This window comes from Neodiprion lecontei, chromosome 1 (genome assembly GCF_021901455.1).
Source record: "Neodiprion lecontei isolate iyNeoLeco1 chromosome 1, iyNeoLeco1.1, whole genome shotgun sequence".
NCBI classification, from domain to species: Eukaryota; Metazoa; Arthropoda; class Insecta; order Hymenoptera; family Diprionidae; genus Neodiprion; species Neodiprion lecontei.
In genome coordinates, this window is record NC_060260.1 from 2,323,919 (window position 1) to 2,337,901 (window position 13,983).

Consider the following 13,983-nt stretch of genomic DNA (forward strand, 5'->3'; position numbering starts at 1 on the left):
GTGCAGATCCGACGATCTGCGACATTGTAGAAAAAAATTCCGGTGAAAAGTTTCCTGTACGTCACGCCGAGTTCGTCGTTCGGCAGGAATAATTGAGTAGATGGATTCGTAGATGGCATGTATGATCTATACCTGTATTATCCGATCACGTTCGGGCGGCCGTTTCTTTTTTTTTTTTTTCTTTATTTTTTGTCCAAGTTTTCAATTTCCGTCGAGTATCAGAGGATTTATCTTGCCGAGATATGAACGTCAGGCTGCGTACCTGAGATATCAACTTTTCAAGACCAATTCCAGAATCAAGAAGTTAAAACTGTTTCTGGTGGTACAAATTTCAGGGGGGAGGTTGAAGTTCTCAATTTAAAAGAATCCGAAAGTGCCTAATTCCGAATTATTTGGTGGCAAAACTTGATGTAAAGAAAGAAAATTCAGAATGACAAGGATTCTAAACGTAAAAATTTTGAAAATCCGAAACAAAGAAAGCTCAAAGTGGTGAAATTTCACCGAGCCAGAAATTTACGGAACTGAAAATCTTGGATCATTCGGAATGTCGATGTTTCAAGTTTTAAATTCTCGCACTTTCGGAACTTTGACTTGTAGTACCGCCCTTTCGGAATTTTACCCTTTCGGAACTTTGGGCGTCGGTTTTCGGACCATTCCGAACTTTGATATTCCGCAAAAGTTTGACTTCTTTACTTCAAGCTTCGCCACGAAAAAATTCGGATTTCGACGCTGTCGGAGCTTTTCAAATTCAGAATTTCAACCCCACCCCAAATTTCCCCTTAGTCACGAGCGTCCCAGAGCCGGACGGAAAGAAGGGGGAGTAAGGTCCTGAAATTAGCCTCTCGAAAAATGTCGCAAGAACCGGGCATTCTTTCAGCGAAGCTAACGTTCGCCTGCATTTTAGTACACAGGCTGCGCGTAAAAGAAAACCGTATCCCATACGTAGGTATCGTACCTTACACGGGTTTTATAAGCAGGGGGGGCTGACGGGGGTTGAATATAAACACGCACCGCGTAATATGCGGGGGTTTCATCCACTCGCCGGAGGGCGAAGAGGGCGAAGGTCGAACCGCCCGGCATTTGGCATCCGTTCAATATTCCGTCAAATTCATAATAATATGTCGCTGGTTTCTGCGGGGCGTAAATAGGGGTGTATTTTTCCAAAGAGAAGAATTTTGTTATTCATTCCTCGTGATCGGCGCATCATGCGGATAATATTATTCATTCCCCCCTTTTTCCCAGGGGAAGAATTACGTATACGAACGGTTTCACGTTCTCAGATTTGTGCAACTTTTGCGAAGAAAAATTATTAGGCAGTTAATTTAAGGGTGGAAAATTGTACGTCGATGCTTATAATTGCAGCTATCGACAAGCGAATGATTTTGCGAATTACTAGCCGTCCAGAAAGAGAGAGAGAGAGAGAGAAAGAAAGAAAGAAAGAAAGAAAGAAAGAAAGTTCCCGCCGCACGGAAAAAAAGCTCTGGCCGAATGATTGATATGTTTGGCTCCTTTCCGATGATTATTATGAGTGTTCTTTGCGGAAGCGAGAAATCGGGCGAAATAATGCCGAGACATTCGACGATGCGGTTCAATCTTACATATACGCGAAAGTCATTCGCCGTGACAATTTTGACATTGAAATGTGAGGAGAATCGTAGAGAGTTGAATCGAATTCACTCGAGAATCATTGGAAAACCGCTTTTGTATTCTCAAGTTTTTGTTATCGCTAATTATAATATTTATTGTGGGCGAGAACAATTCTCGTTACGAAAATATAACGACGAAGTGTTTACAAGCTGCGTATTGAAATTCGTGAATTAATCACAGGCAGCCGACTTCTCGGCGCCAGAATGTTCAGCCTCGTCGTCCAATCAACGGATCGGGAATTTAACAGGCGAATAATTCGATTGGCTGACGTTAATCACAATGACTGCATCTCTGATATAAATTCCCTCGGGATGGATCTTAGATTGTAAACATTGTAATTTTCCTCGGCGTTTTTCCGTGCAGGTGAATATTGAGTATCTCATTTACCTACTCGAAATGCGATATTGTCGAAGATAGAATATGTGGGACATTCTCCGTCGAAACGTACGGGAATAATAGTTAGAATCTTTCATTATACTTAAATTTTTATGGCTGATTACGTTTAATGAAAGAAATTTTCACGATTATGAAATATTTTTTTCGTTCACACGTTCTAGATACATGAATTTTTTTCTTTACAAAATTTCACAACTTCACGAAAATTTGACAAGCTGAAGTGTTTTTATTTTTCTATCTTTTTTTTTTGTTTTTGAAACAATTGCGGTATGATTTTTTCATTTAAAACTTAAACAAAGAAGTTGTGTGAAAAATCCTCTCATTAGATATATTCACCCATAAAAATTTTGATGGAATAAAAAAATCGAGTTATTATTACCATACGTTTTTACGGAGAATGCTCCATATAAGACGCGGAGAATAATTCAGGAGCCGAACGAGTGCTGGGTTCAATTTTCTGGCGCCGAGCTAAAGAAAATGATCATCGCGTAAAAGGTTCAGCTGAAACTTACGGTCGGAATTTTTCCAGGAGGATTTTTAATTCCGTGCGTAAGACGACGGGCGCTTTGCTTCCTTCGCGATCCGAATTCCCGCGACTTTTCTTGCGCGAGGATCCGAAGGATGATTCCGAATGCGGTTTGGAAAAAACTCGTGCGGTAGAAAAATTGCGGAGAATTTATTTCGCAGGTCCCACCCGCGTAGGCGAGAGGAATAAAAATGGAATTCGATCGTCGGGTTTAATGATATTTCGGTACTTCTGCTTTTCCCGGAATTTCTTTTGATCCGCGAGGCTGCGCGAGGATTCGACTAACATCCTTCCTATCTCGTCGGAAACGTGCCTCGCTTTTCTTGCCTTTCACCGAGGCTTCGTTCCGCCTCGACTCGGTTCTCCCTTATTCTTCGGCCTTTGGCGCACAATCATTTCCCCCGAAACAGTGTTTCGCATCCGAAGATAAATCGCTTTATTACCGGGATTTATTAGGAATACGAAGATGCAGCGCGATGAGAGAAGGATACAAGGAGAGTGCGATACTCGCGTACGTTGGTGATTTTAAAAACGTCACGTCGCGAGCCGAAGGAGGACTGACATTGATTGAAATTTTAGCCCCTTTATCCTTCCCTTTCGCCCCGCGGCAACGATTGCCCTTCAAAAGCTCCACCTTCAACATTCAAACAACATCTGTTTCCGCTGGATAAATAATTAGGATTTAAATTACGAGGCAGAAGCTGCTCTACTCAACATCGGAACCGCCGATACAGAAATCCCTCGTCAACGCCGGGCTTTAACGCCGTTATAAGCCGTCGTACGTTTTTGTAACACGATCTTTCCGGAGGCTTCCTTCGAGCTTGAATAATTCATAATAAATCCCACAGCGGATACGGGATGGGGTGGGAGGGGAAAACAAGAATTTTCCGGAGGTATTAAACGGACCAGTTTCCGTTCTGCGATCCGTAAGAATTCGCAACACGCGCCTTAGTTTTCCCGAAAATTAGACGTATCGCCGATTAAGGTGATCGATCCCATCCTCGCTTACCGGAGGAAAGAAAATCGACGGTCGAAACACATGAGTATTGTATCGCCGAAGCCGAGGAAAATAATGGATATTGCCAGAATTAAGCCGACTTCGTTTTCAAGAGAAAAACCGCGGGGGTCGAATACACCGGATAAGAACTCAGTCTTTTTATTTCCTTCTTCTTCTTCCATGGACAAGCCAAGTGACACGTGTACGAAAAGCGATACAACGGATTAAGGATGACACATCCTGCAGGAGGACCGTCCGGTAAATTGAGTCGTCCTCCTCGTCCTTCCCTTGTACCCGATTCGCCATCCCCCTAACCGCGTACTTCTAAACCTGTTCCTTCGTCCTGTCCGTCTCCGAGTCTCAGTCTTCGTTCTCGGAAGATTGCTTTTTATCCGGCAGTCGTGCCCGGTTTGTCTTATCCAAATGAAGGATGGTCCGCGCGTCCTTTTCCCTGAAATCCGAACCCGAGCGGGAACTTTACCTCGGAGCGACTGGATTGTAAAATGCTGAAAAATTGACGCTGTAACGAAAAGTTCCGAAATAGCTGAGAAGAAGGTTCCCGAAAGATGCGCGGTAAATTATACAACAATTTTACAAATCGGAATATTTTTTTTTCTACCAACTTCCGAGCCGGCGAGAAAAATTCTATGTCGGATAAAAAACGAACCAACATTCGTCGGAATCGTTCGAACGATGCGGATATTTCCTCAAATTTGAAATTCGTTCTTTTCCAAATTTTCCGACATCCGTGAGCTTTGAAAGTTCGATACCGCGTATTGTTTCATCTTCACCCCCGCGCTGTAAAAATTCTTAGCTTTCAATCAGATTCGACTCGGTTCGTTTTCTTTTTTTTTTTCTTCTTCTACTTCTTTTCGTCATCGCGTCGTTATTTCTCCGCGTTCCGGATCGCACCTACAAGTTTCTCGCAGCCCCCTTATAATTTTCGATTATAAACCCGAGTCGTCGGTCCTCGTGCAGCGAGCGGTCATTTTGCTTGGGGCGAAAGGCGGCGGCACGCGATCACCGTGCATGGCTAATCATTCGGTCCGTTGTAGCGTTTCCCTGGCTGCCGGGGCAGAATCGATATAATAGTCGGGCCGCGTATTATGGGCATCCTAACCCGTCATCGCCACGGGGTGCCCACTTCGCATCGACCGACGTCTCTTCGAGGAGCTTAAACACTCCGGTGAGATTCCGCAGGTCGAGCTTGCGGCCGGGCGATCAAAGCTTCGCGACGCATTCCCGCAAAATCGCAGCATAACCCGTAGAGACTCGCCCGCAAGAGACGGTAATTGCGACGAAAGCAGCAAACGCAAATGCCGCGGAAAAAGAAAATGTCGCGCAGATCTTACAGCTCGTGTGGCGAATGTATGGACGGCATTTGTTTCGAGTCAAACGGACATTTATTCTTCGATCCGACTCTAATACGCGTTAAATGGAAGTAAAAAATCGCTTTTGCATGGGATTTTTAAAATCATTAACAGAACCCCAGATTTCGAATTGAACGGGAGTTTCCACTCTAAACGAAACTGCAAACACGAGTTCAAAAACAAAAAGAAAAACCGCAGCGACGGAACTTTACGACTATTTTTCCCGATTTCAGTGAGCGAAAATCTATAAGGAACGGTATGAAAAAATTCTGTGCATTTTACATAGCTGTGAAATTGCACTGCCTCGAGTATATCACGAGCATAGGTATAATTGCCGACTCTTGGGTAATTTGTCCGCGAAAGTTTCACAGCGGCTGAAAGCACTGGCGGCTCGAAAGCTTGCGTACCTACAGACATGTACGTATGTGTACAGGTAAGCGTATTCGAGAGGCCATCGGGAATGCATTAGGTGAGATAGCGCGATACTCGAGGCTTCGTTCTTGCCCCGAAGATGAGAGGAACTTGGTGGAAAAATTCTTATTCGACGTAGCCGGTACTCAGTTTATCAGAACCGCGATAAGTCATCCCTCCTCCTCCCCCCTTCATCGGCGTCGCATTTTCATCCCGATATCGCGCGACTTCCGGCGTCGATATCGAATCGCGGGACTCTTTAGGCCGAAGGAGTTTTCGTTGAAAGTGATCGGTGATCGCTGTAACACGCAGTATCTTGGATTATTCGCATACCTAGCCCTCCCCGTTTACCCTCGGATTTCGCAAATGGCGAGCTTTTGCGCGGCGGCGAATCAGCGAAATCCACGAACCGCACTCGAAATTAGTTAAAACGGTAAACACGAACGTCTTTATTTCACGATTTATACCCGGAATGAGTATGAAAATTCAGACTAAATCGCGTGCGTCTGGCAAGATAGTCCGTGACGTCATTAATCCCGAGTCCGTAATAAAAAGTCTCGACTCATAATGGAGGCTTCGCCGCAGTGCGGCTAAGTTTTAGTAACTTTAGATTGGCTAATTTATAAAACCCGTCAGCTGTGAGATGTTGATTTTCAGTCTCTTCTACCGGCTTATACAGAAAATATTTCCCATCATCCCGCGAATGCCGATCCGAAATTTGATTTTTATACTCGCTGTAAAAAAAAATTTCGATCAAACGTAATACAGATCGAGCAAAAATTACGGACGCCGCTGTTAAATCCGACCGCAGAGTCAAAAGCGCGGCGCAATTCGCGTGTCGGTTAAACTTTTCCCAGCAGCGTTAAACTTGTACGTGTACATCATACGTATACGGCGGTGTTTCATTTATCTATACGGTTGAAATTCCGCTTGGTCGAACTTTAGCCGGAGTTTTCACAAAATCTTTACCGATTATAACCGCCGTGTGGTTCAATGATATACACTGTAAATTAGAGACCGTGTTTCACATTTAAAAAATTATCAATTTTTATAGGGGGTGTATTCAAAAATCGCTTGCCTTAGCCTAAAAATAAGCCTCAAGAAGACTGTGCACTGTAACGCCGGTTTCCGGTGTGGGAAAACGATTTTTACAACAAGAATACTAGAAGAAACCGTAGTGTGTTCCAAAAAACTTTATCGAAAGCGCGTGACAGAGAAACGCTGATGTAGAAGGGTTGCAAAAAATGCCGTAAAACATATTTTGTGAAATATAATAGAGATATATTATAAAAAATGAAAGTAAAAATTTTTTCCGATTATTCCATACCAGAAATTCACTAAAACGCGTTTTAGATCATTTTTTGAGCCATACTGCATATTTTTCCGTCAACTATAAAAGATTGTTTTCCTTTTTCTAAGTGTAAAAAATTGAAAAATCAACCGACCAAGATCTTTCACGTAACGTAAAACGCTTATCTTTTTTTCAACCTAAAAAAACTTTTGAGGGGATTTCCCATATACGGTGAATAAATCGCATATTATTTTTTCCTGAAACACCTCAACATACATAATATATATATAAATTTATAGACGACGAAGAAACGAGTCTTTGCGCTGTAATTGTTATTTGTATTTTTTTTTTTTTTTATAAACGAAAATCGCAAATCGAAAGGTCTCAAAAAGAAAAGTCCATAAAAATGAGAAGCCAAGTTCTTATCTAGGCACCTTATCGATGACTCGACTCGGGCTCGGCTGCGAGATCGTGCCTGAATCTACTTCGCGGGTGGTTAACTATGGGGCAAATTAGCCGCTATCAACGACGCGCCTCGAAACTGTTTCAAAGTATATGCAAGCCAAGAATCCTCTTCTCGCGCCGCTATCGTTACCGGACCCGCTCGGGAAGAGGTGGAAAAGTCATTAGACCACGAAGCTACGTACACGGGACCAAAATCTCCCGAGTTCGGACATCCGCTTTTAATAAGGACAAGAATTTCCCCTACGGCGTTGTTTGATTTCGTTTGAATCGAAACAATTGCTGCATACAGGTATCGCGAAATCCATGGTTTATTGTACGGGAAATACGTATTCGCAACGAGCTAGCTTTACACGCCTGAATTTCAATCGTTTTGCGGCCCAGCCAGCTCACTTCGCCATCCGTAATTCACGAGCTGACCTTCCGACCTTCCATTTTGAACCCTTCCTGGTAATATAATACTCAAACGCGGTTCGAATTCCCGGCGAATGTACGTGGATATGTAACACACGCGTACGTACACGTATATGTATCGTATACGTAAGGGTGTACAACGTAGGTCTAGCGAGTGAAATTTTCACCTCAAGTCGAGCCTCTGCGGCACCGGCAGACCTCGAAAAGACGAACGCGTCGATCGACGATAACGTAATAATTTGCATTTATCTTTCTAAATCCGTAAAAAGTCACGATCGGAGATGCGAAGAGGAAGAAATTATCCGGCAAATTGAGATTGCACCGAAATTTAAACTTGAAATCGAGTCTTTTACAATATTTTACCTTTTTTTCATTTCGTTCTGCTTCCTACTTTCTAATTAGCGGTAAGGTCGCCAAAAACATAATCGGACACGACTCGATCGAATCGGTAAAAATAAATGGATTAATCGATTGTTTTGCATTTCTTTTAAACGGTGCATTCGGACCCAAAATTTCGTACACTTCAGTTTTTCGATACTTGATAGTTTGGTTAAAAATATTTTTCACCATCCGGTGAAAATATTCGTTCATCTTTCACTTGTTACACGAAACAGGTACTCAGCAAGTAGGACAATGACAATAATTGACGCTTTAATCCCACAAATTGATCAAACAGTGAAAAACTAATAATCGATTATTTCGTGTAATCGTTAGTTTCGTCGTCCGCATTGCCGTTGCTCGCTCGCGAACGGGGCGAGGCGTAAGCATCGTGGCCTGAATCCGGCACCGCGACGATGAAAAGAACGCAACAAAAGCTCCTTTCGAGAGTGGAAAACGCGCGGGGCAAGCGCTTCGCATGCGGCGCGGTGATGAAAATAGGCCGCTGGAGGGGCTGCGACCACCGGACCGTGCCCTTTCAACCCCCGCCCCTCATCTTCATCCTCGGCATTATCGCGATCGCAATCATCGCCCCCGTATTCCCGGCTTCCTCTCCCGATTTACCGAGTCAACTTCGAACTCGTTTCCGTGCAGGGTTCGAATCGACGGGAGATCATTCGGACGTTACGAATTGCGGAAAAGTCGTTCGCCGGCGAAATTCAAGGGGATAAGAACGCGGCGAACACCCGAAACAAACAATCGAACGGTCACGATATCGATTGTTCGGGAGATGCTTTAATTTCTTCGTTTAATCGTACGAACGTCGTTTCTCAGTTACGATTTTGTTGGTATTTTTATTACCGAAAAAAACAAACGAACTCGGTTTCCCACAATTTCACTTTCCAGATTTTTCACCCTCGTTGTTTTTTACTTTTTTTTCTTTGTCGAAATCTAAAACTAAAACGGTTCTTTTGACATTTTTAATCGTCAGTCTCCCTTCATCTGCAATTAATTGTCCCGTTGTTTGGACGAATTGTTTGACGAATAAGTTGGAACGAGAAATCGAGAAATATTCCGGCTTCCGTGATCTGACTTCCAAATACTCGTCCTCCGTGCCTGTGTACACCTACGTATAATATATAGTTAAAAACTAATTATGAAATCAAATAACTTTCCGGAAGCGTAGGTGTTTCGTTTATTATTAAACTCGATTCATCCCCAGTCTGCACAAGTTTCGTAAGTAAATACACATATAATCGCGCATTTTCGTTATAATTGCTTTTTCCAGTTCTAATAAAAAAGAAACCAGACTGCGGACGGACACGGACAGACAATCGAGGGCGTTTAAATCGTCAATTTAGGGAACGAAATAAGCTTGCAGAGAATACGCCGTCTAAGAAGGTGATGAAGAGTCATTAGAGATATTGGCAAAAAGGCAGGACTGAGGGATATTATCGTTATTTTTGTTGTTCTCATTGTTATTATTATCATTTTTTGTCCCTTCTGATACTCCGAAGCGAAATATTTAATTTAATTCTTTCCCCTCCTCCTCCTCCTTCTCCCTCCTTTTCGCCTTCTTTCCTCTCTTTCTTCTCTGTGACTCGTTTTCTCGCTTTCTCGCTTTTATCCTACACGTAAACTCGGAAAGATCCGATAAAAGACGTCGAAAGTTTTTTCAACGCGTTATTAATTCATCGTTTATATACGTGTGTGTGTGTGTACGAAGGATAGGGCCGGTGGATTTAATTCAGCATCTGCCAGCGTCGAAATATTCCAAAATTGAGTCAAAGCAGAACCTCGTCTTGTTTCGATAAGGAATCTGGACAATCTAATAATTACGAAATACGATCTATGCGATAGTCGAGATAATTGGAATTAAAATTCATTCATCAAGGGGAGAAAGTGGTTTAGGACTAAGTTTTTTTTTTACTGATTTACATGAATTTTTTTTTGGCAAAAAAGTAATGTATATATAATTTATTGAAACTTTGAGAACACATTATGTACATATGTTAAAATAAATATCGTAATTTTGTTCAAGTGTTTCCTCGAAAAATATGGCAGATTGAATACGGAGGCCACAGTTTCCGTCTGAAATCGATGGGGTTTCAAATTTACTTCAAGGACATGTCTTTCTTCCGTATGAACCTAACTTCCCCCCAAAAAATAATTGTTAAAATTAAATATTTTAGAGCTGTTTAAACAAAAGAGCATAATTTTTTGCCATTTTTCTTCTTTTTTTTTTCTTGTTTTTCTTCAACTCTTTGCAGTAAAAAAATACTTCAAACAATGACATTACTCCAAGTTTGGGTTCATACAAAAAAAAAAGATGTGTCCTCAAAGTAAATTCGAAACCCTATTGATTTCAGATGAAAATCCTGAAAATCACAAAAAAAAAAAAAAAAAAAATAGACGTACTCCTAAACCTATACATACATTTCTCCCCTTACCTCGCTTGCCGAGAAACTTACAATTTTCGCCTGCCGTACACAGCAGTGGCCTAGAATTCAAATTTTAAATCACTCCACACAATGCTTTAGTATTATACGTATACAGATGTGCGTACTCTTACCGCAATATATGGCGCAGGAATTAGACTCTCCAGATTAATTGACCACCTGGAACAAGCGCGGAAATAATTAGCCGGCATAAAAGTAATTGTGCAATTAGTTAAATTACGACGGTTCGCTGTACGTGTGTACATACACCGTATAATGCACGCATATACAATACGTAGCAGCTGATTAACCTGCTCGCGTTTTCTTGCATTCTCGAGAGAGAGAGGATTATTGTTGTGCGTAAGATGAGGACGATTTTTTTGTCCGAGAGAAAACGGACTTACAATCAGCGTCAAATTCGACAGGAGGTCGAGACGCGGGTCGAGCGTTTTCTCCTTTTTCTTTCTCTTTTCTCTCCGTCTTCTTCTTTTTCTTTCGGGAATAACAGACCGAATCAGGCCTTCTAAACATCGAAACTGAATCAATTCTGACCCCTCGGTAAAATTGACAGCTAGACGTAAAGTATGAGTCGCCGTGAGCGAGGGACGGAATTCGTTAAAATATCGCCAGCCTCGGAGAGCTGTGTACGACAGGGATGAAAGGAAAACTAGCGAAAAAGGAAAGTGAAAAACGTGCATGCAATACGGATGTTGAGAGGGTGAGGGAGAGAAAAAGAAAAAATCAGTTTCCCTACACAATGCTTCTGCTAGAGACCTCAAAGAGCCTTTTTGCCCGCTGTTTCACGTGTTTTTGGCAACCTATCAAAGAATACACATACATATTATATACGGAATAACTACCGAATGAAAGACGTTGATGGAAATATACAACCTTCTACCGTCTATAGACCGCAGCATTGAATAACAACCGGAATCCTATCATTAGCTCATCTTATTCGTATTCAAAAATTTCGAACAAAGGTTGAATGTTGCGAAAATGGGGTTTAATCGATTCACAGAGCGATAAAACTCTGTGATTATTTGAAAAGGAGGCACTGAAATTAATCGAAAAATCATTGAAAATCGAAAAATAGTGTAAAAAAGTGAAGGGAGTTATCGAAATCACTCTTCGTTAATTTGAAATCACTTCCGGCCAAAATTTTGTTAATTTCAGGTAAAGCGGAAAGCTTTCTTTTCTAATTTTCAACCTGTTGCAACGGGCGTTCATGGTAAGAAACGTGCAGGTAGAACGTTGGCTGCCAGAGATGATTAATATCGCCGGAGGTTGTAACTCGGGTGAATGATGCCTTGTTAATTTATGACGAAGAGATATCGCGAGGCATGCAGCCTCGCGTATCTTTATCCAATCTGCTTGTCAGCTGCGCACTTTTGCGCATTTCGAGATACATGCATATTCTATGCCGCACCCTGCAGGCAGGAGACGTAAATTCGGCATTCGAATTCCCACATCTGCGATAAAATCAACGACGTGTGCCTAAAACCGGCTGAATTCCACCCGCGGTTCTGCGTCATTCGTTATAACGAGGCGAACAATTATTATCGGGGATTGACGTTCCGACAAAATAAATACAGACACTCGTTCGATTCTCGTTGACGAGAAGAGTTTCATCAATCGAAACAAAATTTACAGCTTTAATAAAAAATGTTTCGCATTGTAACGCGGTTCGGCAAATATTCACGGTTTTCTACCTTTTTCGCTTGACGTAAACGAATTGGTTTTTAGTTTCAAGAGTACGCAAGGAAAAAAATATAATTTGTTTTGGAATAAGATCTTCTTTGTCTGATCTAGAAAACGAAGAAGTTCTTTAAAAAGAAAAGAGCTATTATTATTTATTTATTTGTTTATTCTTATTTGACAAATTTTTGCTTGATATCGAACGAGGGGATCAGAGAAAAATATTTCTTTGTATGAAATAACTTATTTCTCGGTGACGGTTGCGCAAATGGATGGGAATGAAGGGCGAACGCGTCGTCGATCAGAAGCCCCAAATTCGTTCCTCACTCGTAATTCGTCACTATCCAGCATCGATCTACCAAAACTGCCGCCAGTATCTTCGGAACTCCTGACAGACGCGCCGATCAATCACGAGCGGCAGTTAATCACGCGACAATCCGAAGAGTCGAGTATCGGATATTATATTTCCGACGACGTTTGTACCTAAAAACCAGCTGCTTTCACTCGGAGAGTAAATTTTTTTACAACAATTCCGCCCTTCGATTTATCTATAACTCAGAATTCCCTAGGAGCATATCTTGCGATTTTTATTTCATTCTTCTCATCTCGAAAAGAGCATCGATCTGTTATTTATTGACCCGTGTTTTGAACGTTTAGATCGAATTTTCGTATGAAATTTAAAAATCTGGAATGTCCAAGTGTAGAAAATTGCGAATATAGAAAGTCGACAATGTGTAGAAAGGTCGAAACATAGAACGGTAAAATCGAGAATCTGTATACAATTCTGTATTATCGAGAGGAATTCTATATTCTATATTATCGTAAGCTTTCGCTTTTTTTAAAAATTCGATATTGCGTCCCTTCGCTTTTTTGGTGTTTCTATATTTTTACCCCCGGAATCAGGTGGAATCATCTCTTTTACACACATATAAGCGGGTGTGAATTAACGGCACAAGAATTCGATCCCGTTCTTTACTTCTTCTCGACTGAAAATATAAAAATTGATCCGATTCGCTCGAAATTCATTACTCGTGGGTTTTCGGGCTTGTATTGGGGCGGCTCCAAAAAACTCCCGAGTGTGTATTTTCGAGCCATTCCGATCACTTTCGCATTTTCAGTGCGGCATATCGGATCCGGCATTTCGAATGTTGAAGATTTCTCAAATCCGACGCAATTTTTAAAATCGGTGACCTCGAGGACACTTACATACCAAGTTTCAAGGAATTTGACTGCAAGGAAAAATACATTACTCACAGGCGTAATCTTATCGTCGTTCAAAATTCACGGCGGGTTGACCGAGGTGACGGGAAGCGGCTCGAGGTTTGAATCAAGAATTTGTCGGGCGTTCGTTCCGGAAAAAAAGCGTCAAGACGAAAGAAGCGCCAAGGTTCCTCCCGTCAGTCCCTTGTGAAAAATTTCATCCAACGTGTATTCTGCGGAGAGTAGATAAGCGACATTTTCTCCAGAGAAAGACACATTGTGTACATAGACTGCATTTGTCGAGCTGTCGCTGTGCAGCTGAGATCCTTCAGGACCAATAAGAATCCCGGAGTGGGTGTCGCATCCCCGAGAAACTTATCGACCGAAGTACGCGTCCGTAAAACTCGGGGTGTCTATTGGCGAAGCGAGGATCAAAATCGCATGCCATCTTTTCCCCGAGCTAAATTCTTCGTCAATGGCAGTGTAAAGTTGAGAGAGAGGAAGAGAGAGAGAGATGGATAAGATGGTTCTTTTTTTTTTCTCAACCCCGACGGACATTTTTCGTTTCCAAAAAAATACGTACTCGGAATTTTGAAAGGTGTTTCGTATTTTTATGTCGGGAGGGAAATTCGGTTTCACTCTTTCACCCTTTTCGCGAATTCTCTCGAGATATACGCACGCGTTGATTTTTGTTGTCCGAGGTCACGTATTCGAGCTTTCGTATCGGTAAATTTCGATCCGCGTGTAGAGCAGAATGC

At 41.9% G+C, this 13,983-nt stretch overlaps 1 protein-coding gene and 1 long non-coding RNA gene across 6 annotated transcripts in view; one reads left to right on the plus strand and one right to left on the minus strand.

Moving 5' to 3' along the window:
- The window catches only part of LOC107221955 (acetylcholine receptor subunit alpha-like), a 60,330-nt gene that overhangs the window by 28,331 nt on the left and 18,016 nt on the right, over positions 1-13,983 (minus strand). Inside the window, exon 2 of one of the 4 annotated variants that reach the window (XM_046729959.1) lies at positions 10,465-10,510. The exons of the other annotated variants lie outside the window; for them this stretch is intronic. The gene's annotated coding sequence lies outside the window, so the exon portion shown is untranslated. The remainder of the gene's footprint in view (positions 1-10,464; positions 10,511-13,983) is intronic. 4 annotated transcript variants of the gene reach the window in all.
- Positions 1-13,983, plus strand: part of LOC124292637 — a 71,649-nt gene that overhangs the window by 26,351 nt on the left and 31,315 nt on the right. The window lies entirely within an intron of this gene.